This window comes from Macaca mulatta, chromosome 1 (assembly GCF_049350105.2).
Source record: "Macaca mulatta isolate MMU2019108-1 chromosome 1, T2T-MMU8v2.0, whole genome shotgun sequence".
Lineage (NCBI taxonomy): Eukaryota > Metazoa > Chordata > Mammalia > Primates > Cercopithecidae > Macaca > Macaca mulatta.
Window position 1 is genome coordinate 166725801 of NC_133406.1, and position 27513 is coordinate 166753313.

Here is a 27513-nt window from a genome sequence, read left to right on the forward strand (position 1 = left end):
GTTAAATGCCTTTGGTAAAATTTTCAGAGACCTTAAATGGTTACTTTTTAAAATATATAACCTTCACAAATTATAGTTGTTTTACTGGATAACTAGTCCATTAAGTGCCTCATACAACCATTATGAAAGTGAACAATAATAGGGATTTTAAATTTCCCTGAAGAATTAATGCTAAACCAGAGCCAAAAAAAAAAAAAAAAATCAAAAAGTTCTTTCTTTAGTACATATGCATCTATAATTTTAGCATGTGCCCAAATGCCTATCTATTTTGGCTCTATCTGTGACCCTTCCAGAGTGGTCTGTCTCTCGTCAATACTGGATGACAAATTTATTACATTAACAAACACAAAGATCATTTAATCAGCTAAATTGTCTAACAGTATAATACTGATAGATCTTAGGACATATCCAAATTTTCTTTTTGAATGGAAATATTCACTAATTTTATAATCTAATCAGAGTGTTGGTGGTTAAGTAGAACTTATTCAGTGAAGTTTGGGTTAAGTATGGGGGAGAGGAAGAGAAGCAAGTGATTGTAACTGCTACTTGGGAGGCACTTGAACCCGGGAGGTGAAGGGTGTAGTTAACCCAGATCGAGCCACTGCATTCCAGCCTGGGGGATAGAGTGAGACCCTATCAAGACCCTATCAAGAAAGAAAGAAAGAAGGAAGGAAGGAAGGAAGGAAGGAAGGAAGGAAGGAAGGAAGGAAGGAAGGAAGGAAGGAAGGAAGGAGGGAAGGAAGGAGAGAAAGAAAAGGAGGAGGCGGGAGGAAGGAAGGAAGGAGAAAGAAAGAGAAAAAAAAGAAAGAAAGAGAGAGAAAGAAAGAGAAAGCAAGCAAAAAAGAAAAGAAAGAGGAAAGAGAGGAGAAGTAACAGTATGTCTAAGAGAACATGTGAACTTGAGGATTGCAAGAAACTTTATGTGGCGGGGGTATAAGATAGGAGGTAAAATCTGGCAAGATATTTGATTTTATACTTAGAAAGGGCTAGAGCAAAAGGTCCTTTATGTCAGGCTCAGCAGTTTTGATTAAACAAGAAAGTGGCATTGTGCCTCAGTTACTAGAAGAGTTAGATTGGAGTACGTTTTTAGAGTACGTTTTTAAAACCTTTCTTTTGTGGGCCACTCTTCAGTTTTATTTGAATCGAACTTCCTCAATTCTTCAAGAAACATTCTTAGAGCTTGGATGAAGTAGAATATGGTGTTCCTCAGAGTGATAAAGAGCCTATAAAGTAGAGCTAGTGGGCATAAATGGATTGCAAGGCATGTTTTATTTCCCTGGAATCATAAAAAATAGAGAAAATTATTACCAAACCATGGAGAACTCTGCATCTAAATCATAGATGCAACTGAATAACTGGAACCTATCAGAGAAATGACATTGTCAAAACATCTACAGCTCTATTATGCTGTCTACTTTAGCCAGGTCACACACTCAATTGGATTAGTAACAGTGCTAGGCTAGCTGAGTTAGAATTGGATAGAACCAAAACAGATTCATAAGGCTTTGGGTCTTTGGATATGACAGAAAACCACCCTGGGGACATCATAATATCCACGGTTTATATTCCACTGGGCTGTTTACTATCAGACTAAAGGGGTTTCAGAAAATTGCTTATTCCTGTTTAATTTTGTGAATTGTTCCCTTAGCCCTTAACTCCCATAGTTACATTTACATAATTATAATTACCACATAGTTATTTCTAATTATTTTAAGAAAATGGAAGATATTTTCCCCTGTGTCCAGGCCAAACAGAGGATTGTGACTCAGTAGATATATTTTGACTTTTTTTTGGAACTGAAGAATGTAAGTGCATCAGAGTCCTTTTTTTTTTTTTTTTTTTTTTTGAGATGAAGTCTCGCTCTTGTTGCCCAGCTGGAGTGCAGTGGTGCAGTCTGGGCTCACCAAAACTTTCGCCTCCTGGGTTCAACCAATTCTCCTGCCTCAGCTTCCCGAGTTGCTGAAATTATAGGCATGCGCCAACACGCCCGGCTAACTGCATTTTTAGTAGAGACGGAGTTTCTCCATGTTGGTCAGGCTGGTCTTGAACTCCCCACCTCAGATGATCCACCTGCCTCAGGCACCTAAAGTGCTGGGATTACAGGTGTGAACCACGGCGCCCAGTCTTTTGTTGTTGTTGTTGTTTCGTTTGTTTGTTTGTTTTTAATTGAGACGGAGTCTCACTCTGTCGACCAGGCTGGAGCGCAGAGGTGCGATCTCACTGCAACCTTCGCTTTCCAGGTTACAGCCATTCTCCCACTTCAGCCTCCCAGTAGTTGGGATTATAGGAGCACGCCACCAAGCCTGGCTTATTATTATTATTATTATTATTATTATTATTATTATTACTTATTTTTAGTAGAGACGGGGCTTCACCATGTTGGTCAGGCTGGTCTGGAACTCCTGACCTCGATTATCTGCCTGCCTCAGTCCCGCAAAGTGCTGGGATTACAGGCTTGAGCCATCGCGTCCGGCCGCATCAGAGTCCTTATTAGGGTCTCTCTTTTAAATAATGAAGTCTGGCACAGGTTTTGTCACATAATAAGCCTCAACAATGCATATTTTAAATTACATTGAAAGTAGATGAATTTTAGTGCTGGGTGGTGTGGCTCACGCCTGAAATCCAAGCACTTTGGGAGACTGAGGCGGTCACATGGCCTGAGGTCAGGAGTTCGATACCAACCTGGCCAACATGGGGAAATCCAGTCTCTACTAAAAGTGCAAAAATTAGCTAGGTGCTGTGGTTGCCTGTAATCCCAGCTACTCGGGAAGCTGAGGTGGGAGAATCGCTTGAACCTGGAAGACGGAGGTTACAGTGAGCCGCGATCGCGCCACAGCACTCCAGCCTGGGCTAGAGAGAGACTTCGTCTCAAAAACAAAACAAAACAAAACAAAACAAACAAACAAAAAAAGACGTTTGTCCCTATTCTGTAGTTAACATGTTTCATGAAGAATACAACTCCAAAGAATACAGAATTTCCCATTTCCTTCTCTCTTCTCCTTAGGGGTCAGTAGTTCACTCCCTCTTCTAAGGATAATGTTGTTAATCCCACACTTCTGGGTGAATTTATGCTTCTTAATAATTGGAAAGATGAATTGATTATTTTTGAAATAATTGGGAAATAAATATAGGAAACTCTGGAATTTATTTTCACAGAGAAGTATATCTGAGGATTAGTTTGGCTATACTTAGATTAGAGAATATTAGATAAAATGGCACTTCCATTTGGGAAGAAAGCAATTCCTATGGGATTTTTTCTTTCTTTCTTTTTTTTTTTTAGACTTAGAAAGATTTTAAAGCTTTAAAAATGTGTCTTTTATTACAAATAGTTTTGGAGCATTTTTAAAGTATGGAAACGTAAAAGAACAAAATTAAATTACTTATATTCTCATTATTCAATCCTAACTTCTGTGAAGTTGAAGTACGTCTTAACACTCTTTCCTCTGTATAATTTTTAAAAAATTAGATCATAGTTTTTTTTTTGAACATTATTATTTGTACCTTTTCCTATCATTAAATAATATTTAAAATACTTTTATTTGTTCTTAGTCTGTTAGACATTTAGATTGTTTCTACTTTTCTACTTGAATAGTGCCATGGTAATAATGTTTATGTATCCATATTTGTTTGCCCTTTTATTATTATTTCCTATAACATTATTAGAAAGTAATTAATTATGAGATCTGAAGTAAACTAAGGATGCCAAATAATCAGCAGTCATATTACCATATATTATTAGTTGATCATGACCTTTGTATTTTCTGCTGAGCCTGGTCAAGACTTTAAAATACTTCATTTTTCATATATATAATATATAATATATTTATATATTTCATGTATGTATATATAATATATAGATTTTATTTTTAAGATATTTCTTCAGTTTGAACCTTTTCATCTAAAAATTTATCTCTGAATTTAACCAATTCAATGTCTTCTTTTGAATTCTTGACTTCTAAAATTACTACATAGGTAGCTTAACTTAGTAGTATGATTTTTGTATTCTCTCTCTTTTTTTACTCAATTTCCTTAATCCTTCCAGTTTTTCTCCACTCTCTGAAGGTCTTGCTCCACTTCCAGACTAGCCTTCTTTTTTTTCACATCCTTTCTTGCTCATGAACTTTAGTAGAGGAAGAAAAATGTATTTTGCTTTCTACTCTTTTGGGTTCTCAGCTGATACTCTAACAAAAGAAAGATTAACAAAAGGAAATAATACAAATATATTCAGTATGTTTAACATGACATGGGAGCCTTCCTAAGGAAATAAAGATCCCAGGATATAGTTAAATGAGCATTTTTATATGAAGACTGAAGAATAGCAAGTTATAGAAAAATATGATAAGAAAAAAAGGATATGAGCTAAGGGTAGTAAGTTGGAGGAAATCTTAGCAAAGCCTGTTAGTTCAGAGTTTTATTGGCTTCCCTCTGTCTTTGGAGATAGAGATGCTCTTTTCCTCTGGATGAGAAGAGCACCTCTCACATGAGGGTCTGATGAACTAATTTAGGAGAAGTTCAGAGAATCCTTCCTACACCTGCCATTTCTCAAATTTCTTTAACTAAAAATATTCAATATGTCACGGAGCCATATTTTGAGGTTGCATATCCTCAATCCTGTCACTTTCAATATACCCCCTTGCTGATAAAATTAAATATCAACTCTTAATTCCAGCAATTGAGGCTTTTTTCCCCACTGCACACTCCACCCCATCTAGTCTTATGTCCTTAACATTATATCACACATATGACACTCCAATAAAAGCAGGCTACTTGCTCATCATGGCCCTTCCTTGAATAATATCCATGGCCTTCCCATGACTACCGGCCAAATCCTTTTTGTTCAAGTTCCATCTTCTACCTAATGACATTTTACGTTCACTACCCATATATTATTTTTCTCATTTGAAATCACGTAGCATGTTTATCTTAATAATGGCAACTATTATATTACTACGTTGTATTATAGATGGTTACATATTTTCCTTGAACTTCTTCTGTCAGACAGAAGCAAAGGTTCTTGAAGCAAAGTTGTCCTTAAATCCTTAGAACCCCTTCACTCTGATCCAGTGACTTGCATAGGACTCAAACATATTCACTGAATAAACTCAGTCAATAGAGATCAGTGATTTTTAAAAATATAAAACAGCATTTTTATGACCCTTCTCCAATGACAGATTTTTGAAGCTAATGTAAGCAAGTTTTGAGCTCTTTGAATTTTTAGTGATTAAAGAGGATACATATTCCTAATGATAGGGAAAGTAGGTTTTAAAATTATAATTTTCTAGGAGAATTGAACGAAGAAATAAATGCAAGTCAATTACTGTGAAATGTTTTTGGCAGTGATGGCTTAGCTTGCTTTCTTTACCACAAAATAAAAAACTCTTCCTATTCAAGAAAATATTTAATTATCTTTGACTAGATGGAGAAAGAGAAAAGTCTAACCAGTAAGAAATCCAATGACATTTCAAAAGTTTGCATTTCATGGCAGTATATATATTGTATGTTTATTTTCTACAGTTTGCATTAACGTCGCTGCTTTGATTTCCGTGTTTAATTTCCTGGACTTTATTTGTTAGTGTCTCAACTTCATCTATATTGGCATGTAGTGCTTTAGTAACGTATATTTAGTAGCATCTATTAAAGGAAATCAGTGATTAGTGACAATGCTTTTTAATTTTACTTCACATGTAACATTCATGTTTGATGGTACTGCACATACATACTACCAGCATTTTCATGGAGATCAGTACTATAGCTAAAACAGAACTTTTAATGATAGTATTATCAGTCTAAATTGGAGAATGCTAGTATAACTAGGCTTAATAGAGTATAATAGGAAGTAGTGATATTTCTGTAGTAATCAAATGTGCAATGTCAGGAAATTAAGAAAATATGTGTTTCCACAGAAAACTGGAAGACCCCTTTAATTTACCATACATTGTAAGAAGCTTGAAAACGGAGTTTCCTTATGGAAGACCTTTGTCTGCACAGCAAAATGCAGCTGTTGTCATTTGCAATGTTTTATGGGCTTCTAACTATATGGCAAAGATCAGTGCATTCTTTTAATGCCATCATTATTAGTACTCTTAGAATCTTCCAGTAAAATTTCTCCAGTAGCCTTAGCTGTTCAATTAGTTGGTGCCGTACTCTAATGTTCACATGTTGTATTTATGTAGGATAATTAGATCAGCTTTCTGAGGTTATTTTTAGTCTTTTCAAAGAGTTGAGAATGCAATAGATTTGCTTCATGCTGTTATTTATGGGGAAAATGACTTGTATTTGATGATAGTTTACTCTGCTGGTATTTGGAGAAAATTGGCAAAGTTTTGACTTTTTTTTTTTTTTTTCATCAATGGCTTCTGTTTCTGGCACTTTGCTTTTAAAAAGTGCCATGCCTGCTGCTGTACATAATAAATTCATCACACCACGATCCAGCGCCAAGTCAAGTTGGGAAAAAATAGCCTGGGCTCTGTGTCTAGGCTATGCATTCTGGAAATGATGGACTTATGAATCTTAAACCTAAAGTCTCATTATAGGACTGGTGAGAGCCATATGGCCTAAAGAGCCTAAGGAAAATGAATAGAGAAGTACATCTGGCTCTTTTGGCATATACTACTACATTCTGGTTTGAGTCGCTGTGGAAATGTGAATAGGTCTTCGGGACTGAGAGAGTGATCTGGTATTTCAAGCTAGGTTAATAAGCTGTCATTTCAGTTTGGGATGATGTTTGCTATCAGCAAGAAGGATTGTTTCTGTTTAGTTCAACCATCACATGGATGGAGCTTATTAGGTATCACAGTGGCATATAGGTGCTGTGGAATGTGATTCCCTGCCCTGTTGAAGCCTGCGGGGTAGTGGGCAAACACTGTTGTATAAATGAATAAGTACCATATCATGTGATAAATGCTATCTATGAGATACATAGACCATGCAAACTGGAAGAAGTGTATATTTGAAAACCATACCCTCACCTGGGTTGAATCCATCAGCTGTTTCTGTGCTGGGGTGAGAATGGGGGCTCTCTACTGCTAACCAGAGCCTCTCAGACTCACCCATGGCACCCAGGGTCCCTTACTAGGAAACATGTTTCAAAAGTGAGGTTGTACCTACTCCAGAAATTTCCCTACCTTTACAAAACAAAATGTACCTTGTTAAAAAGGTTATAGTTATGTGACAAGCATATACTTCATTTTTACCTTGACATTTAAGTGGTTAAACAATTCATCTTGAAGATGAATCACTAGGATTAATTGCCGGAAAAGAATTCTGTCTGATATGTAAGAGACATTATATATTATATCACATTTTTTGTGTGCGCTTTAATTTGTCTGTCAAACTCTCATTTAAACTTCAAATGACACCTGCTCAGGTGTCAACTGTTTTTGTTGTTTTTTAAGTTTTCCTTAAACCTTGCTTTAAATAAGAGATACACATGTCTAACTCTATTTCTTCTATCTTGACATGTATCACATTATATCCAGGCTTTATAATTTATTAGCCATGTGATTATAGACAAGTGATTTAACTTCACTTTCCTCAGTTTCCTTATTTATAAAACAGAAGTAATGACCTTTAATTTGAACTATCTCTGAGGGTTAATTGGACTTTGTATGTAAAGAGTCAGGCACAGTATCTGATACATAAAGATTTATAATCATTGTATTTGGCTTTTCTATGAGACTATGCACTTCTTAATTCCAGGGACAGCTCCTTGCATATAGTCATATCTCTGTAAACCTCGGTTTTACCTAATTATGTCTCAGTCCTTGTAGATTATAATATCTTTTAGGTAAAAATGGTTGTAAAATGCTTTATTGTTTAAACTAACCTGTCAGAGGAAGCATCTCATTTTAAGTCATGGAAATCCCTTAACTTGGAAGATCCTTCAGAATGATATTCAAGTAGGGTTGTATAATCTTGTTCCAGGGCAATGGAAGTCTTGGGAACTTGGGGTGTTACACAACTCTAAACTTACATCATGCCCTCAACTACATATTCACTTATAATTCTGGAGGCAGAATTATTACCAAAATGGATTAAAGATATTCTGTAACGCCCTTTTTGGAGACAAAATCCAAAAGAACGATATTATAAATTATATATCCTGTACCAGGACAGAAAGATGGCACAGAAAACAGTATGTATTATAGGCCACATTAAATGAGAGCAAGTTCAACTTTATGTGAGGAGTCAGGATGAATCTGAATTCCACTTACCAGGTGGTCTAGGCAAGTTATTTACTCTAAGGTTCAAGTTTACCGTCAATAAAATAAGGTTAATACTTCTTGTCCTAGGGATTAGCATTAAAATTAAATGTATTGCAGATGAAAGTACAGTACACAATGTTTTCTTGATGTTGGAGACTTTGATGACTGCTAACAAGTTTTTGGTGTTGGATCCTTCTAAAACTCTGACTTTAAGACATATATGTTCCTGATGAAGACTATTTCTTGTGGCCTTAGCCTCTGTCTTTGCAATAGTTGCTCCTGTGAACTCTCCAGCCAGATAGTCTGTCAATTCTCATGCCAAAATTAGGCATGCATGAAGTTCTGTGCTTTATTTTATTCCATGCTAATTATGAAGTTCTGTGCTTTGTGTTATTCCACCCAGGAACCAGGAAAACTGAGCTCAGACCCTCGGACTGCCTAACCACAATGCTGTTTGCTTAGATATATCCTCTTCTAGGCTTAGGTAGAGGCACTGTCTTCTGGAGTTCTCAATGGGAACCACAGCAAAAGCCCTCCCTTGGCATTTACCAGGTCAGGGCAATAGCCTATCTACTTCCCTTTGCCTCTCTCCTTTTTCTGCCTCTAGTCATTCAGTTCCATCTGTAAGACGTGAGCACCCTTTTATAAAAGTCTATCATCAGTTGGGCCTGCCTCCTTGACATGCTAAAGGAAGTGACAAAGTAATTTCGAAAACCCCCCCTTTTTTTTTTTAATTAACAGATACTGGTTGTTAAACTTATTGTTAAAACTTATTTTGGAGTCAGATGATAAGCTTTTACATTTCTGCTTTGACAGACAACCATAAAGTACATAGCTTAATATGTTTAAGAATACTGTTGCCAGACTGGGCAACAGAGCCACCACCTGAGCACGGACACGCCTACATCCCAGGCAAGATAAACCACACCAATTATCAGCTCACACCAACCCTCACTATGTTTGGGACAAAACAAGATTCAAAAGCTTGTAGGAAAGAAATATTCACCTATCCCAGCCTCAACTGAGAATAGCCCTTCCAATTATTACATAATGCTATCTTTTTATCTTTATTTTACTACTCATTTTAAGCCATTTGATCAAACTAAGGTACTACATGGTATGTTATAGAAGTTTTATTTATCTATTTCTAGTTTAGTACTTGTATCTATTTATCGTCAAAGACTTTTATAATGCTATACCTATGGACAAGAGCATCCAAGCTCCTTAAAACGGGAGCAATCTTTTCATACTACTATATACACAGGAGATAGTCCATCATCTGTTGCATAACTAAATCTGTCATTAAAGAAGTTCTTTATAGCAAAGTCTTATGACTACATTTGTATGTTACTTGTAACTTGCCCTTTTAACCCATTTATGCCTGAAGTTGCAATATTTTGAATTTTTGCATTCAGACCTTGACAATGACCTTGAGGAGTAGGATATAAATAACTCCCACATGATTAGCGTTCCAATAATGGAACACTAGGCACAACACACGACTCCCAAACATTAAAAAAACTTTATGGCTGATAAGTCTGTTGAAGGTAAAATGAGTAGATGTCCTTATATAGTTTGACATTTTCTCTAATTTCCATCCCAGTCATAACAAAGTAGGATTTGGTAATCTAGGAGGAGGAAATTCTGGCTCTCATGAAAGGCACTGTATCACAACCACTGGGCCATATTCCATTTCATTATCTCAGTGATCACCAATGACTGTGCTCTCCTCTTCCTAGACTCACAGTTTAGCTCCATTTCCCCACAGCCCTGTAGTTAAATGTATCCATAGAACTGAGGTGTGGACAAGTAAATGTGAACCGGTTCCAGCATGGTCCATAGTGTATCACTCCCACTCTTTTTCAATACTGGGGGAAGACAGAGGATTTTGAGGACCTGGAGGGAGCAAATCATAGCATGGACTTACATTTCCTTTCATTTTTTAAGCCAAAAAAGTTAGTAGGTAGGGAGTAAAATAACTGTACAAATATTTTTGTAGTAAAATAACTATGAAAATGTTCTTGAGAACGGGAAATATACACACCTTTCAGCATATTGACTCCACTGTTTTATGATCCTGTGAGGACAGATATATGGTGCCTGATTTTTAGTCTGTGCTCTTTCTTAAATTGCTTATAGTGCATCTCTATATACTAATTATGTTTCTTTCTCTTCAGTGTTTTTAATGGCATTAAAGATGTGTATCAGTAGATTTAATTAGGGTCTTAAAAGTCACCATATTGACTGGGTGTGGTGGCTCACACCTGTAATCCCAGCACTTTGGGAGGCCTAGGCGGGTGGATCACCTAAAGTTAGGAGTTCAAGACCAGCCTGGCTAACATGGTGAAACCCCGTCTCTATGAAAAATACAAAAGTTAGCCGGGTATGGTTGTGCACACCTGTAATTCCAGCTACTCGGGAGGCTGAAGCGGGAGAATTGCTTAAACCCAGGAGGCAAGGTTGCAGTGAGCCGAGATTTTACAATTGCACTCCAGCCTGGGTGATAGAGCGAGGCTCTGTCTCAAAAAAAAAAAAAAAAAGAAAAAAGAAAAAAAAAAAGTCACCATATTAGAAATCATTTCGTCGTTTTCTGTTCCCATTTTAAATTTCTTAGGAATGTTTATGTCTGTCATTGTCTGTGCCAATATTGGATATTCCAACTTGCATTCTTTCTTTTCCTTCTACATATGAAACATAACTTTTTAAATCTGATTATTTAGGCTCATTTAAAAAAAGTATAAAATTTTCCAAATGTATTATAAAGGTGTATTTAAACAATATAAAACATATTATAGGAGTATCTTTGTGGCATTCTCTGTATTTCCTGGATTTGAATGTTGGCCTGCCCTACTAGGTTGGGGAAGTTCTCCTGGATGATATCCTGAAGAGTGTTTTCCAACTTGGTTCCATTTTCCCCCTCACTTTCAGGCACCCCAATCAGACGTAGATTTGGTCTTTTTACATAATCCTATACTTCTTGCAGGCTTTGTTCATTTCTTTTTCTTCTTTTTTCTTTTGGTTTCTCTTCTCGCTTCATTTCATTCATTTGATCCTCAATCGCTGATACTCTTTCTTCCAGTTGATCGAGTCCGTTACTGAAGCTTGTGCATTTGTCATGTATTTCTCGTGTCACGGTTTTCATCTCTTTCATTTCGTTTCTGACCTTCTCTGCATTAATTACTCTAGCCATCAATTCTTCCACTTTTTTTTCAAGATTTTTAGTTTCTTTGCACTGGGCACGTAATTCCTCCTTCAGCTCTGAGAAATTTGATGGACTGAAGCCTTCTTCTCTCATCTCGTCAAAGTCATTCTCCGTCCAGCTTTGATCCGTTGCTGGCGATGAGCTGCGCTCCTTTGCCGGGGGAGATGCGCTCTTATTTTTTGAATTTCCAGCTTTTCTGCCCTGCTTTTTCCCCATCTTTGTGGTTTTATCTGCCTCTGGTCTTTGATGATGGTGATGTACTGATGGGGTTTTGGTGTAGGTGTCCTTCCTGTTTGATAGTTTTCCTTCTAACAGTCAGGACCCTCAGCTGTAGGTCTGTTGGAGATTGCTTGAGGTCCACTCCAGACCCTGTTTGCCTGGGTATCAGCAGCAGAGGCTGCAGAAGATAGAATATTTCTGAACAGCGAGTGTACCTGTCTGATCCTTGCTTTGGAAGCTTCCTCTCAGGGGTGTACTCCACCCTGTGAGGTGTGGGGTGTCAGACTGCCCCTAGTGGGGGATGTCTCCCAGTTAGGCTACTCAGGGGTCAGGGACCCACTTGAGCAGGGAGTCTGTCCCTTCTCAGATCTCAACCTCCATGTTGGGAGATCCACTGCTCTCTTCAAAGCTGTCAGACAGAGTCATTTGCGTCTGCAGAGGTTTCGGCTGAGTTTGTTATTGTTTACTGTGCCCTGTCCCCAGAGGTGGAGTCTACAGAGACAGGCAGGTTTCCTTGAGGTGCTGTGAGCTCCACCCAGTTCGAGCTTCCCAGCAGCTTTGTTTACCTACTTAAGCCTCAGCAATGGCGGGCGCCCCTCCCCCAGCCTCGCTACTGCCTTGCCGGTAGATCACAGACTGCTGTGCTAGCAATGAGGGAGGCTCCGTGGGTGTGGGACCCTCCCGGCCAGGTGTGGGATATGATCTCCTGGTGTGCCTGTTTGCTTAAAGCGCAGTATTGGGGTGGGAGTTACCCGATTTTCCAGGTGTTGTGTGTCTCAGTTCCCCTGGCTAGGAAAAGGGATTCCCTTCCCCCTTGCGCTTCCCAGGTGAGGCAATGCCTCGCCCTGCTTCAGCTCTCGCTGGTCGGGCTGCAGCAGCTGACCAGCACTGATCGTCCCGCACTCCCCAGTGAGATGAACCCAGTACCTCAGTTGAAAATGCAGAAATCACCGGTCTTCTGTGTGGCTCGCGCTGGGAGTTGGAGACTGGACCTGTTCCTATTCGGCCATCTTGCAAAGACTTCATGTCTAAAACACCAAAAGCAACGGCAGCAAAAGCCAAAATTGACAAATGGGATCTCATTAAACTAAAGAGCTTCTGCACAGCAAAAGAAACTACCATCAGAGTGAACAGGCAACCTACAGAATGGGAGAAAATTTTTGCAATCTACTCGTCTGACAAAGGGCTAATATCCAGAACCTACAAAGAACTCAAACAAATTTACAAGAAAAAACAAACAACCCCATCAAACAGTGGGCAAAGGATATGAACAGACATTTCTCAAAAGAAGACATTCATACAGCCAACAGACACATGAAAAAATGCTCATCATCACTGGCCATCAGAGAAATGCAAATCAAAATCACAATGAGATACCATCTCACACCAGTTAGAATGGCGATCATTCAAAAGTCAGGAAACAACAGGTGCTGGAGAGGATGTGGAGAAATAGGAACACTTTTACACTGTTGGTGGGATTGTAAACTAGTTCAACCATTATGGAAAACAGTATGGCGATTCCTCAAGGTCTAGAACTAGATGTACCATATGACCCAGCCATCCCATTACTGGGTATATACCCAAAGGATTATAAATTATGCTGCTATAAAGACACATGCACACGTATGTTTATTGCAGCACTATTCACAATAGCAAAGACTTGGAATCAACCCAAATGTCCATCAGTGACAGACTGGATTAAGAAAATGTGGCACATATACACCATGGCATACTCTGCAGCCATAAAAAAGGATGAGCTCGTGTCCTTTGTAGGGACATGGATGCAGCTGGAAACCATCATTCTCAGCAAACTATTGCAAGAACAGAAAACCAAACACCGCATGTTCTGACTCATAGGTGGGAATTGAACAATGAGATCACTTGGACTCTGGAAGGGGAACATTATACACTGGGGCCTATTATGGGGAGGGGGCAGGGGGGAGGGATGGCATTCGGAGTTATACCTGATGTAAATGACGAGTTGATGGGTGCAGCACACCAACATGGCACAAGTATACATATGTAACAAACCTGCACGTTATGCACATGTACCCTACAACTTAAAGTATAATAATAATAAATAAATTTAAAAAAAACATATTATATATAAAAAGTATATAATCATGTAAATATAAAAAGTATATTTGAACAGTGAAAACAGCAACCCTGGCCCTTTTCCACTCTTATTCTTTCAGAGAAGCTACTGGTAATAGTTGGGGCATGTATTACTCCAAATGTTTTCCATTCATGTAAATGTAAGTGCTCAATTTTAAGAGTAAAGGTTTAAATTCCCACAATATAAAGTGCAATTTTAAAAACTTACAAGTATAATATTAGCCAAAGTTTATTTTAAATAAGCCCTAATGTTTTTGATATATTTGGAAATTAAAATAATTATAAATTTGCAAAAAATGTGAATTTCATAAGCAGGGGTTATGGAAAATGTACATGACTATGTGTAATTTCTGATGGCCCCAAGTGACTCAGCGAAATTAGTGAAATCTGAATTAGATTCTTAAATTTGATCATGTCATGATACTAAAAAAGAAAACAATTCTGATTTTTATGGTTATATTGATAGTATTTCAATTAGTAAAATATTTGTTTAACCTTTAATGTGGTATTTCTTTTTTTTTTTTTTTTTCTCTTTCTAGTAATAATTGTTAAATCAACATCCCTCTTGATCTTGGCCTCAGGAAATTAAGGGATTATGCACATAAAATTTAAAGTTGTTTAAACTGAATTACGTCATTGCTAAAAATATTTTATTATGCATATTATCAATTTGGTCAGTTTGTTTGTTTGTTTGTTTGTTTTGAGACAGAGTCTCACTCTGTTGCCCAGGCTGGAGTACAGTGGCACGATCTGGGCTCACTGCAACCTCTCCTCCCATGTTCAAGCGACTCTCCTGCCTCAGCCTCCCGAGTAGCTGGGACTGCAGGAGTATGCCACCATACGAGGTTAATTTTTGTATTTTTAATAGAAACAGGGTTTTGCCATGTTAGCCATCCTGGCTTCAAACCACCTGCCTCAGCCTCCTAAAGTCCTGGGATTACAGGAGTGAGCTACCGTGTGCCCAGCTAGTTTCTTTTTTATAGTCAGAAACACAGGCATCTTTTTATGTAGTACAGATCTTTCTTAAGACATTTCTAATAGATGAACATGTACACGTTCCTTTCCTTTTCCCTTCCCTCTCCTCTCCTCCCCTCCCTTTCTTCCCCTCCTCCCTCCCCCATTCCTTTTCCCTCCCGTTCTGTTTCCCTCCCTTCCCCTACCCTACCTTCTTACCCTCCCCTCCTCTGCCTTTTCCCTCCCCTTTGGGTCCCTCTCCTCCCCTCCCTTTCCTCCCATCCCTTCCCTTCCCTCCCTTCCCCTCCCCTCCTCTTCTCCCCTTTATTTTCCTTTCTTTCTTTCTATCCTCTCTGTCCTTTTTTCTTCTTCTTCTTTTTTTTAATCTTTTCCTCCCTTCCTTTTGTTTTTCTCTACTTCTTCCTTTTTGTTGCTTCCTGCCTTCCGTTTTTTTTTTTTTTTGCTAGTACTTGTAATGTTTCTGGAGATATTCTTCTAGAGATATTATTGTAAATCTGTGTGAATACATCTATCTGCTGATACATTTTAAAGGTAGAAGTTTTAGATAAAATTGGTCTCCCAAACCATTATACTATCTTAATCTGTGTTACTTGGTTCCAATGACTACTCTGGTAATGATTTTGCATGCTTTTCATTGAACTCTATTGAAGACAGATAAAGGTATTAGCAGGACTGGATTCTTGGTACTAACACAATCATTCTATTGTCTTTTTGTTTGTTTGTTTGTTAACAGAACCAAATATATCCTATTCCCTTTCTCAACACCATTTGCCTATAATTTGTGGTCATTTCAGTGTCTCCTTAGAGAAACTCAACTTTTGGTGCAATGTCTTTCACCTACTACTATGTCAAAAATTTGACATCTCTGTTGGGATTTCTTACCACATGCTGTGTAACAAATCTCAAAATGTGGCTTAAATAACCACCTATTACTTGTTTTAAGATTAGAGTTAGAAAGGTAGTTTTTACAATGTGTACAGCAGGATTGGCTGATCTTGGCTAGGCTAACTCAAGTGTCTGAAGTCAGCTGCTTCATCAGCTGGGGACTGGCTGGTCTATGATAGTTCAACTGAAACTGTGATCTCTGCCCCATGTCTTCTGTCATTCTTCAACAGGTTAGTTCAGGTGGCAGCATCCCAAGAGCAAGAGCAGAAAATCACTAAACCTGCTAAGCCTCAGGCTTAATACTCACACAACACTATTTCCACTATGTTTGATTGTCCAGAGCAGGTTGTAAGACTAGCCCAGATTCAAGAAGTGGAGAAATAGATCCCAACTCTTGATCAGAGGTATTTCAAAAATTGAATTCAATTTCCATATACTACAGAATCCATCTGTATCATAACTTCCAGAGAGTTTTCAGCGATCCACTCTATCCTATGCTGTGGGGGGGGGGGGGGTGTGCACGCGTGTATGTGTGTGTATGTGAGAGAATGATAGCAAGAGAGAGACCCAAATTCACTGAAGATTTGCATTTAGACATAGAAGAGAAAAATGTAATTATTCATTCACAGGATATTCCAGTTAGCTATTTTTGAAAAAAATAAACTTTAATTTTATTAATGAAAGGACTAAGTACAAATAATTTGTGTAGAATAATTTTTTAAATCAGTTAGTTCTTTAAAGTGCTTACAACAAAAAAAAATTTGTGATGCCTCAATCCTGACTTTGTTATTTATACATTGTCCTAGCATATTTATATCTTAAATTTTATTAAAAGCATAATCAGCATTTTTATTATTGAGATTATGCAAATGTTGTTCACTACCAAGTAAAGATATATTATTTGATTACATTTCTGCCACAAAATTTTGCTTCTCAAGGTTTAATTATTGCTTCTTTTTTTATTTACTTATTATTCTTAAAACATCTGATTAACACTTCCCATATTTGTTCAAAGTTCCATAAATTACCTCCCACTATTTGGTCAAAACAGTAACATAGTTAATGAGTACATTTTGTTGCCTTGGACACATTCTCTTGGAGCCCTTTGGCCTAGAGATTCCATCAGAAAACGTTTTTCAGCCCTACTATTGTTTGAGAATTCTCTCAGCTAGCATTCTGGGAGCTTTCTTCTCCTTTGTTGCTTCCTGTATTTCTTTTAAACAAAATAAAACAACAACGAAAAAAGACAAAGTCATGTTCTGTTGCTCAGGTGCTCAGGCTAGAGTGCAGTGGTGTCATCAAAGCTCACTGCAGCCTGGAATTCCTGGGCTCAATCCTGCCTCAGCCTCCCAAATAGTAGAACTAGAGATGTGAGCCACAATGCCCAGTCAATTTTTAATTTTTTTTTTGTAGAGATGGAGTTTAAGTTGCCCAGGATGGTCTTGAACTCCTGGCCTCAAGTGATCCTCCCACCTCACAAAATACTTTGAATACAGGCATGAACCACCACATCACAGTATTTCCTCTTTTAACTTTATTTAGTTTTCTTCTTTTTTGAATTTCTTTCTCATCATCCAGTAGCTTCCTGATAAAGACAAAATGGAAAATAATTTTTTGAGACATTGAAGGTTGAAAAGTGTTTTTATTATATTCTTACACTTCATTGCTCACCTGCATAGTTATATAATGCTATTAATATTTTCAAAATAAATTTTCTAGTTTTCAACATTGCTGTTGGGAATCTTAAGTTATTGTAATTCTTAGTTCTGTATGCAATTATTTTTTCTGTCTTAGGAAGTTATATATTCTCTTTTTCTCTGGTCTCAAGCAATTTATGGTAGTTTGCCTTTCTATAGGTCTTTTACAAGATGTTGTCTTGGCTACTGATGGGTACTTTCAATATGGAGTCTTATATCTTAATCAGAGGTGAAGCCAGCTGGATTTCCTGCCTCAAGTGGGGACTTGGAGAACTTTTCTGTCTTACAAGAAGATTGTAAAATGCACCAATCAGCACTCTGCAGCTAGGATTGTAAAACACACCAATCAGTGCTCTGCAAAACGTACCAATCAGCAGGATCCTAAAAGTAACCAATCCTGCAGGGAGAATTGAAAAAAGGGCACCCTGATAGAACAGAAACAGAACATGCAAGTGGACAACAAGGGAATAAAAGCCGGGCACCCCTGCCAGCAGTGGCAACCCGCTTGGGTCCCTTTCCATGCTGTGGAAGCTGTGTCCTTTTGCTCTTCACAATAAACCTACCTACCGCTCAATCTTTCAGTTCATGCCATCTTTAAGAGCTGTCACCGGAGGGTCCACGGCTCCGTTCTTGAAGTCAGCAAGACCACGAACCACCGGCAGGAACCAATCCCAGACACTGTAATGGTCTAGGAAATGTTTTGGTATTTTTTGACAATTTCTTCTCATTGTTTTGGTGATATTTTAAACTGACACTCATATTAATCAAATGTTGAAACTCCTGGATGGATTCTTTCTCTGTGTGTTTTTCTTTCCTTTGTCCATCTTTTTGTCTCATGTTTAACTCAGTTTTATTTTCTAATTATATCGCTTCAGTTTAAAAAATTGACTAGTGCATTTTTACAAACATTGCAAAAGCTTTTTCTTCTTTTTGAACCCTAGTTTATACAATTATTTTTTATGAGTACATTATATTCTTATTTCTGAATGACAATAATTAATTTAGCAGTTTCTTACTTTTTTGTTTCCTGTGAGTCCTTTTATCATATGTACTAAAATTGACTTCTTTCTTTTATATTTTAGGCTTCTTCAGACAAGAGATATGTTATAATCTTTGGTTCCATTCCTTCATATTTTAGAATGAGACATTAAAATGCTTATTGAAATCTCTGTGCTTGGGTAAGGCTGGTGGCTGGGTGGAAATTAGTAATCCCTTGGATTTTGAATAGGAATCCTTAAATGTCAGTATCTATATGCCATTGCTTAAGTCATTCAGCCTTCTAGAGAAAATCTGCTAATATTCTACCTGGCTGCTTTTGCTTCTAATATTCTACCTGGGAATTATAGACCTTGCTGTTGGCATTTCTGGAGATGGCAGGAAAGGGAAATCCTTTAATACATATATCAGAGTTAGTATAACAATAGGCTGCTATAATAAAGAGCTCCCCAAATAATAGATGTTTATTTCAGTCTTAAAATTGTCTAAGTGGAACATCATTCATAGTCATGGGCTTGTTTCTTTGTTTTTCTGAAGGTTATTAGTCTTATTTCTAGTTTTAGTTGGGTCAAAGCAATGTCAACGAGTATGTAACAATTTAATGAAGAATATTATAGGACTGGACTACAAGTTCACACATCATTTTCTGTTCATATTCCTTTGGGTAGAACTTTGTCTCATGTTCTTTGTCTCAAGAACTTTGTCTCTTGATTAAGTTGTAGGAGAGGCTGTGGAATATAGAGATTAATGGGCAACCATGTCCCAGCAGTAATTTTCTTACTCAGGGATGAAAAGTGTATCAATTATTATTGCTTCATAATAAAACACTCTAAACTTTGTGCCACAAAGCCACAACAATTCTTGTATCTTCACAGAATCTGTAGGTTGTTAAACTAGAGGAGATTTGTCAGGAAAAAATATCCTCTGCTCCACAGTGTCTGGGACCTCAGTCTGGGGCGCGTTGATTGGTGGGGTGGCTAAAACAGCTGAGACTAGAGGATCTATTTCTAAAATGACCTTTTCAGTCCCATGACTGGTACCTGGGCTGGGTTGATTCATGCTAGGATCATGTGGTATTGTTGCCTGGAGGACTTACAATGTGGCCTGTCCATGCTGTCTGGGCTTCTTATGGCATATCAGCTGGATTCCAAGATTAAGTACTCTGAGAGGGATTATTGTCAAGAGAACCAGGTAGAAACTGCATGGCCTTTCCTGACTTAATGTCAAAAGTTCTGTGGCATCACTTTCACCACATTCTTTTGGTTACAATCAAGTCATAAGGCTAGATTGGGGAAAATAGGAGAGAAATTACTTTCTACCACTCTTTTGAAATGTATCAATGTCACACTGTAGAAGAAAGTGTAGAATTGAGTGTATTGTGTGACCATCACTAGAAAAAAAAGCATTGCCACTAAAAGATAATAGGTTTGGGCAAACGACAAGTGAACTCAACCACAACATACGTTTGAAACATGTAATCAGAATATATAACATAAAGCCAATTGAAAATTACCAGCCAATGCATCAGAAACTCAAGCACGTTGAAACATATTATTCTTCCTTGTAATCTACATTTTGTTTGCAAAACTTACTCCTCCTCCTGGCTTTCCAAAAATAACATGCATTTTCAAGTTTCCTTACCTTTACTCATTCAATCTCTCTCAGCTTGAAATCATCTTCCCTACATTATTTATTGAAATCCTTCAAAAGAGACTTAAATACCATCTCCTCAGAGAGGCTGTCACTGACACTGATCTTTCAAATTACAATTAATCATTCCCTCTCTGATTGCTACAGTACAGTGTTTCTGCTTCTACTTAGCACTTACTCTGTTTTGCTTTTATTATGATTGGATATTTATAGATGCACTTTCTTTACTAGTCTGTATGCGCCTCCAGAGACAGATAACTTACCTGGGTTCATTTTTGTTTCCTCACGAGACTTTAATAATGACAGACTACTTTATTGATCATCATATAGTTAATTAAGATACAAGTGATTCTGTGTTTAATTGTATGTATTTTACACATGAGTCCACTAGTATTTCTAGCTCTCATTTATGCCTTATCTATATGAACGGAGTAGGTCAGAGGTGAAAAGAATAAAGCAAACAGGGAAATTTTGGAAAATGGAGGGGATTTGGGTCTAGATATTATAAAACATTCTAAGGAGAGGAAGTATGTTTTCCCTCTAGACCCAGTCAGTCCCAGTATGAGTAAGAACAGTATTCTATAAAAGCATCTGTATTAGCTCTATTCAATTATGGCTTCTTAGTTATTAGCAACTTAGTATCTTCTTAGATATACATCTGGAAATTCAGAAAGAATTAAATCTTCATCCTTGTTAGATTCTTATGCACCCCGATGCTATAGTGTTTCCTAATAGTTTTGCTTCTGTATTGAAATATTTTTAACAATCCACTACTAATATCCCTTCCCTCTGGAACCCCACTGAGGATTTTCTTGCTTTGTGAATCATAACTCAAATGTTCATTCTTTGCTTCAGGTTGATTTAACATATCTTCCTCAACTATTAGCTATTGAGCTGTGGCTACAGTTGGCCACAATGGAGCTTTAGAAACTAATGCCACCCTGAATCAGGATTAACCAAACTCATATATAAGCTACAAGCTTCTTTTTCACTTTTGTCTCCTTTTATCGCTACCAATCTCTATCTGCGGTCCCTGAAGATAGCTCATTAAAGTATCCCCTTTTCCTGCATAAGCTAGAGATAAATGCATTGGTTCATCTCTCAGGGTTTTGAATAGTTTAACTAGGACTATAAAGGCTATAAAAATGAAATTCGATGTTGTATTAGGTGCTATTAGCAACACATTACTAATTCCATGAGTCACCATATTCCTCCACACATCTTAAATATTCTTTGCCCTAATAATATTTTTTCATACCCATATGAAGTTCAGTTTTAGAATTTTCATGCCTGTTCACCATTGCTGAGCAAATAGTGATCATGTATCATGTTTTGTTTTCTTTAATTTCAAAGAAATAGGTGATTTCTTTAAAAGAAATCATTTAAAACATTACTTATCCCAGCTATACTGTAAGATGGTTTTTCAGTGAAATTTTTGACAGAATCAAACTACTGATCTTAGAGAAAATATCCATAAAATTTCTGCCCATGTAGAGTTCAGTTTTAGAATTTTCATGCCTATTCACTACTACTGCTTATTATTTTAAAATAAAAAGTTACATGATATTTCCCTGGTAGCATATAAGTTATAAGCAAAGAAGCAAAGAAAAAATAGCTAAATATTGGAAATATGTTCTGGGTTCTGATAAACACTTAAATAGATGCCATTATTTTCTGTCTATTAAAAATAAACATTCTCCATAGAAAATTCTGTATTTGACTCTTTTTTTTCTTTAATTTCTGTTCTTTTCACTTGCCCACAAATTGATTTGGCACATCAGTAAATGTGATCATGTTTTATTGGTTCCAAGAAGCATATCTATTAATAAAATTGGGATGCATCCTAAAATATTTGGCATACCATAATTGCTGTTGTTACATGGTGTGTGAACTTGATCATGTTTGTTCATACTGCCATTATATAAGTTGAGTTTGTACATTTTTTAACACTAAAGAGTTGAGAATTTAATAGCCATTTAAAATAATTTGAAGAAATTTACACTATGATTAAGCATTTAAGCAAAAAGTTACTATGTATACTGAAAGTTCCAGGAAAAGTGCAGTGATATTAATTTGACATGATAGAAGAAAATATTTGTCTTGAGAGAAATGAAATGGATTCTTTCAAAGCAACACATAAGAAAAGGAAAGTACTCAAAAAAAGAACCTTATAGAGAGGTGAGGCTAAATGTTGTTACTGAGCTCCATGCATAAGGCTTGTCTAACAAATATTAAGCAAAACAACAGAAAGGCAGGTAAACTGGCAATGACAAGTAAAAAATTTCAAAGCAGCAAGAGCCTCACATGATCCATTTATGCATTGTGCAGAACTATCTTTATAGGGTATCAAATATCAATTTATCAGAAACTTTGTGCTTACTTTAAACAGAAGCTACTTCCAGTGACAGTCAGTTCAAATGAGAAAAAAAAAGAAAGAAATATTGCTGTGTCATAGTGTAATGGAATGTTTTTGTGTCTTAGAGGTATGTACAAATTACAAAATACCTTACATTAGATGCCATCTTTAATGAACCATAGTAATAAAATCACAGTTAAATATAGAAAAAATATATTAAAGCAAGATTGTATAAGACATTTATTAAGCTATGATTTTTATTTTCTTCTTTTCTAGTTTCCAATAATGTTATAAGCCACCATTATTGTTACGATGAGTTGAGGCATTGTAGTAATCTCTTTATACTCATTACCTCTTTTATTATTTGTACCTGTTCAGTAAGGCAATGTTATTAACCACAATTTACAGATTAAAAATTTAAGACTGGGAGAAAGTTTATTATAGCTTGGAAGTGACAGAGCCAGGGTGAAAACCTGAGTCCTGTGCTGTTGCTATACTGCGTCTCAATTAAATCATTAATGGTTTTAATGAAGCATTCCTTGTACCCTCCTGCTTAGAAGCCTACCAGTAGTAGGGATATTTAGAACAAGCTGGCTTCTAGGCTTTAATGTGTTTGTTGCTTTGTATCTTTAATCATTACAGTCTAACTAGATTACTATGCTGGTCAACTCCTTGCTTGCTCTCAGATCGATGACCCAAACTTCCACTGCTTTTCTTTAGACTGCAAGAGGCTACATTTGCTATTCTCATGTTCCCTTTGATTTTCAGGGAGGCTATGGCAGAGAATTGAGGGAGGAGGCAGGAAAAATGCCTGAGAAATCTTCATCAGAGATCCTTCTCCACCACAAACAATGCTCTTGCTCAATTTTTCCATGAATTTTTTGAAGTCTCCTCATATAACTTAGGTTCTCCCCTACCAAATGCATTCACTAATTTCAGTCTACTCTATGGTAGGAAGATATTCAATTATAATTAGTATTCATTTCATTTTTTTCCTACTTATTATATCTTTGCTTTATCTTTATCTCATGTGATTCTCAACATATATTTGACTTACAGTTGAGGAAGTTGAGGTTTATAGGCTCACACTGACATTCCTATACAAATGTTGATAGGAGATGGCAGAATGAAGGCTCACTTCCTCTGTCAACTTACTTTGAATTTCATCATTTTTCAATCCTATCCTTATGAATCCTACATACAGGTCAGTAGATCTCTTATACCAAAGTACCTGGAGTGTTTGATAAAAAGTTTCCCAGACTCTACCTTAAAAACTATTAAACAAAACTTCCTGGATCAAGCCCTAGAAACTACACTTCTAACAGTCCTCGAGTGAGCCTGACCAATTTGAAAACCACAACTAAACCTGTCTGCCCTCAGAGTCATAAAAGGACTCTGTCTTTTTCTTGTAAATGAAACAGAAAACTGGTGTTCTTAACACCTTTAAGTATTGTGTGCTTTAGACCAGTATTTTGTTCTAAAGTTCACTTGAAAAAATAATAAATTGATAAAAACATTTTCATCAAAACTCCACACTTAGGAGTTTAGTTATTTTGTGTACCAATTTTTATACAGTTTTATGAAGTTATATATTGACAAAAACATGTGAGTACTTTCCCTAGACACATTCTGATCATGGTAATAGATTCTTTCTCATACATTTATTGATGTTATAGTCAGGAAGAGTGTTATGTTTGCAGATGTGAACATTATCTTAATTTTCTTCATTCAGACTTAAGGATGTTTGCCAGTTGGTTTTTCCTTCCTAGAATGTATATAGGTTTTATTATTATTTTTTTTAATTTTTCACAAAGGAGAACTTTTGGGAGGTAACACATTAAAAATGATATCAAGTTGCTCTCTTTGAAAAACTGTATCATTTTTCATTGTATTTATTTTATGATATTAAAATCTGACTACAGTTTTAATATTCCAAGTGCATCTATTGGTAGTATAATTCTAAAACATTAAAAGACATTAGTATAGTGACTTTTTTAGAAAACAGAAGTGAGACTGTTCACATAATTATTTGGTGAGGACGGTTTCTTAAAATACCTTCAGGTAAAAGTAGTTAGCAAGTACTTAAGTTTATGTGATCTTCAAGTTCTTAACACTAGAGTGATATAAGTGAAGAAATAATGAAGATCAGAAAGAAGGTAATTTTCTATGTAAAATAAGATATACATACATTACAGAAATGTCTCTCCACATATCATACCAAAAATACATATACATTAAAATTTTAAAATATTAATTACCAGAAAGAGACATTAAAGATTCAATACACCATCTATGTGCTAATATTAGGACTTGGGTGCAAGGTATATATTTATAGACTTTGAAAAAAATCAGAAGCACCATAATGAATTCATTACTGTAGTCAATATTGCATGTGCTGTAGCAGGAAAGAAGATTTTCACAAAGGCTTTTAAGATTTAAAATTACATATAAATGATAATTATTTTCATGGTCACGCTAATCAAGACTAGATTAGCATGATCATTAGAGTAAAATCTGTCCTGGCCAGATCAGAAAATTATTCTAAAAGTCATCATTTGAACCTGGGTACTTTTTTCTTTTCTCTTAGTTCTTGCTGTCTCCCAGGTGAAGGATTGTGCTAATGTCATCCTGAAGATCATTTATTCCTGAAGTCTGAGCATTACTAGTAGGCATTTTTTCCCTTAACCCCAAGTACTTCATTTTCAGCAGAACTTGAAGGATAATATGAAGGCTTTCCCAAGGTTAGAATCAATAATAGATATAGTAAAAAAACTGACTTCTGGAGAGGTGGCTGTATCACATATGAAGACCATTTTGCTACTTTTGTGACAGTTTTTCAGTCGTTTTAAAGAACTCTGTAAATACAAAAATATATAACGTATTAACTCAGGGATGAAAAACTCTTTCGTGATCTGTGACCTTGGACCAAATGCTGAGATTGGAATAGATAGTTTTGAAAGTTCTTTCTGGCTCTGGAAAGCTATGATTCTGTAACTTACTCTCAAAGTGTGCAGGTAACCCCAGAAAACATCTCAGAGGAAAACGTGGAGAGTAAGACTGACTTGTTAGGATCTTCCAAAAGTGATTGGAATATGAAAATAAAATGAAAAGTTTCTTGGGCTCTTACTGACTTTTATAAAATTGAAGACTCCCTTTGGGGCTGCATATCTGCTTCATGAGACGTGGAACTACATGCTTTCCACTGGCTCTCGTGGTTATAGATTCATCAACTGTTCTTCTCCTCCTTCCTTTCATCCTTTTGTTTCTCTCTTTAATTCCATCAATAGCTGTCTTTTTTTTTAAGTAATATGTTAGAAAAATATGTCTGAGGATTTCCAGTATATTTTCAAAGCTAATTCTTTATTGCAGAAGAACATGAATTATTTCTTAGGTGCAAATTTAATTTACATCTTTCTTGTCTCCAGATGCTTAGGTTGTTGCCCCTAGTACATAGTAAGTCACTGTCATGTAGCATTCAATTAAGAAGGTACAAAACATCTGCCAATAAAACACAATGTCGTTTGTTATGAGGTTGGCTGGCAATGTGAAACTGCCTCAGTCACTTACATACACTGTGCACCTTGCTTTGGCCATGATTTGGCTCCAATGCCACATTTCTGACAAATGCCAGACCTATATGCTTATACTTACCTGGGAATTAGTCTATTGTTTTCCTTAAAAATTGTAGATTTTCCAATCATACTATGCTTGCAGGAGCTTTGAAAACCTTCTTGGCAGCACTGCCTAACTCATATTTAGACTTATTTCATGTTGTTAGATAGTTTCGATCCAAACTTGGGATCTATCAGTTTAATTTATCTAATCTTGACAATAGCATCCATGCTAACTGAAATGATTTCTAACAATGTTTTGCTGATGTCTGTAATTGCTGAATGAGAATAAAGATGCTGTAGTACATAGCAGCATTGCTTATCTGTGAGGCTTACATTTTGAGTTTGAGATCCCCCCAATACCCACTCACCAGTGCAATTTTTATTGGAGCTATATTTTGCTTTTCTCATAAGATCAGTTTTCCATGTTCATTTCTTGACATGACCATGTTTAAGAGATTCAGAGAAATCATTCTTTGTTATTATAGAGTGCTGTAGAATACAGCTTTGCATTTTACGACTAATTATGAGACTCATAATACTTGAACATAATAGGCTGTGGTTGATCTTGATCCAAGGGAATCTCCTTAGTAAGTTCAGATGATCTTGTAGTTAAGATCTAGAGACTCGAAGCCCAGTGATGACAAATCCATTTTTCACAGAATACTAGGCTAAAATCATGTAGTGGCGAAGCTCAGGAAACAAGCATCATAGTCCCCTTATAAGCCTCCTGTCTTGTTTTCTGTGCAGGGCTCCCAATTATCTAGACAAGAAAGTGAATTTCTCCATGGTGTTTTTTCCTCTTTTCAATAAAAAAGTGGCATTCCTTTCGTGTGACCTGTTTGATGTTACTGCATTGCTACAAAATATCACTACTTTCTGTCCAGAGAAAATGTTAGTTACTCAAAACATCCCTTTCCTTTAAAATGTCTTTCAGACTTTGTACAGCATAAAGTCAAGTGGTGACTCAGTTTACATGGCCTATTGAATTGATGTTTGACAGCCAAATAAGATAATTCATGGCCTAAATTTGCTAATTGAATTCACTTTGTTTGCTAACTGTCATTTATTTGTTTATTTATTATTTTACTATTCACACGGATTTTAGGAATTCTGCTCACAAATTATCTTTACTTTTTTTGCCCTTTTGCAATTCATTTGTCAAGTTTTCATGTGTGGGTCTGTTTCTGGGTGAGATCTTTCAGTCTGGTAGTCTATTTGTGATTACTGTGCTGATACCACAGTTTGTAATACATTTATAAAACGTCTTTATACCTTATGTATAAAGATCCTCTACCTTGCCCTTCTTCGACTTGGCTTTCTTGACCATTTGCTTTTCATATAAGTGTTGAAATCAATATGTCAAGTTCCCCAAATCTTCTGTTGAGATATTTATTGATATTATATTTACTTTGATGGGTATCACATTTTGGAATAATTGAGATATTCATAATATTGAATATTTTAATAAGTGAGCATGTCATAGCTATTCATCTATTTAGATCTTCTAAAATTTTCATCTAATTTGGATATCTTTTTTCTATAATGGTCTTACATATTCTTTATTTATTTTTCTCTGTTACTGTCTTTACGGTTGAGGGAT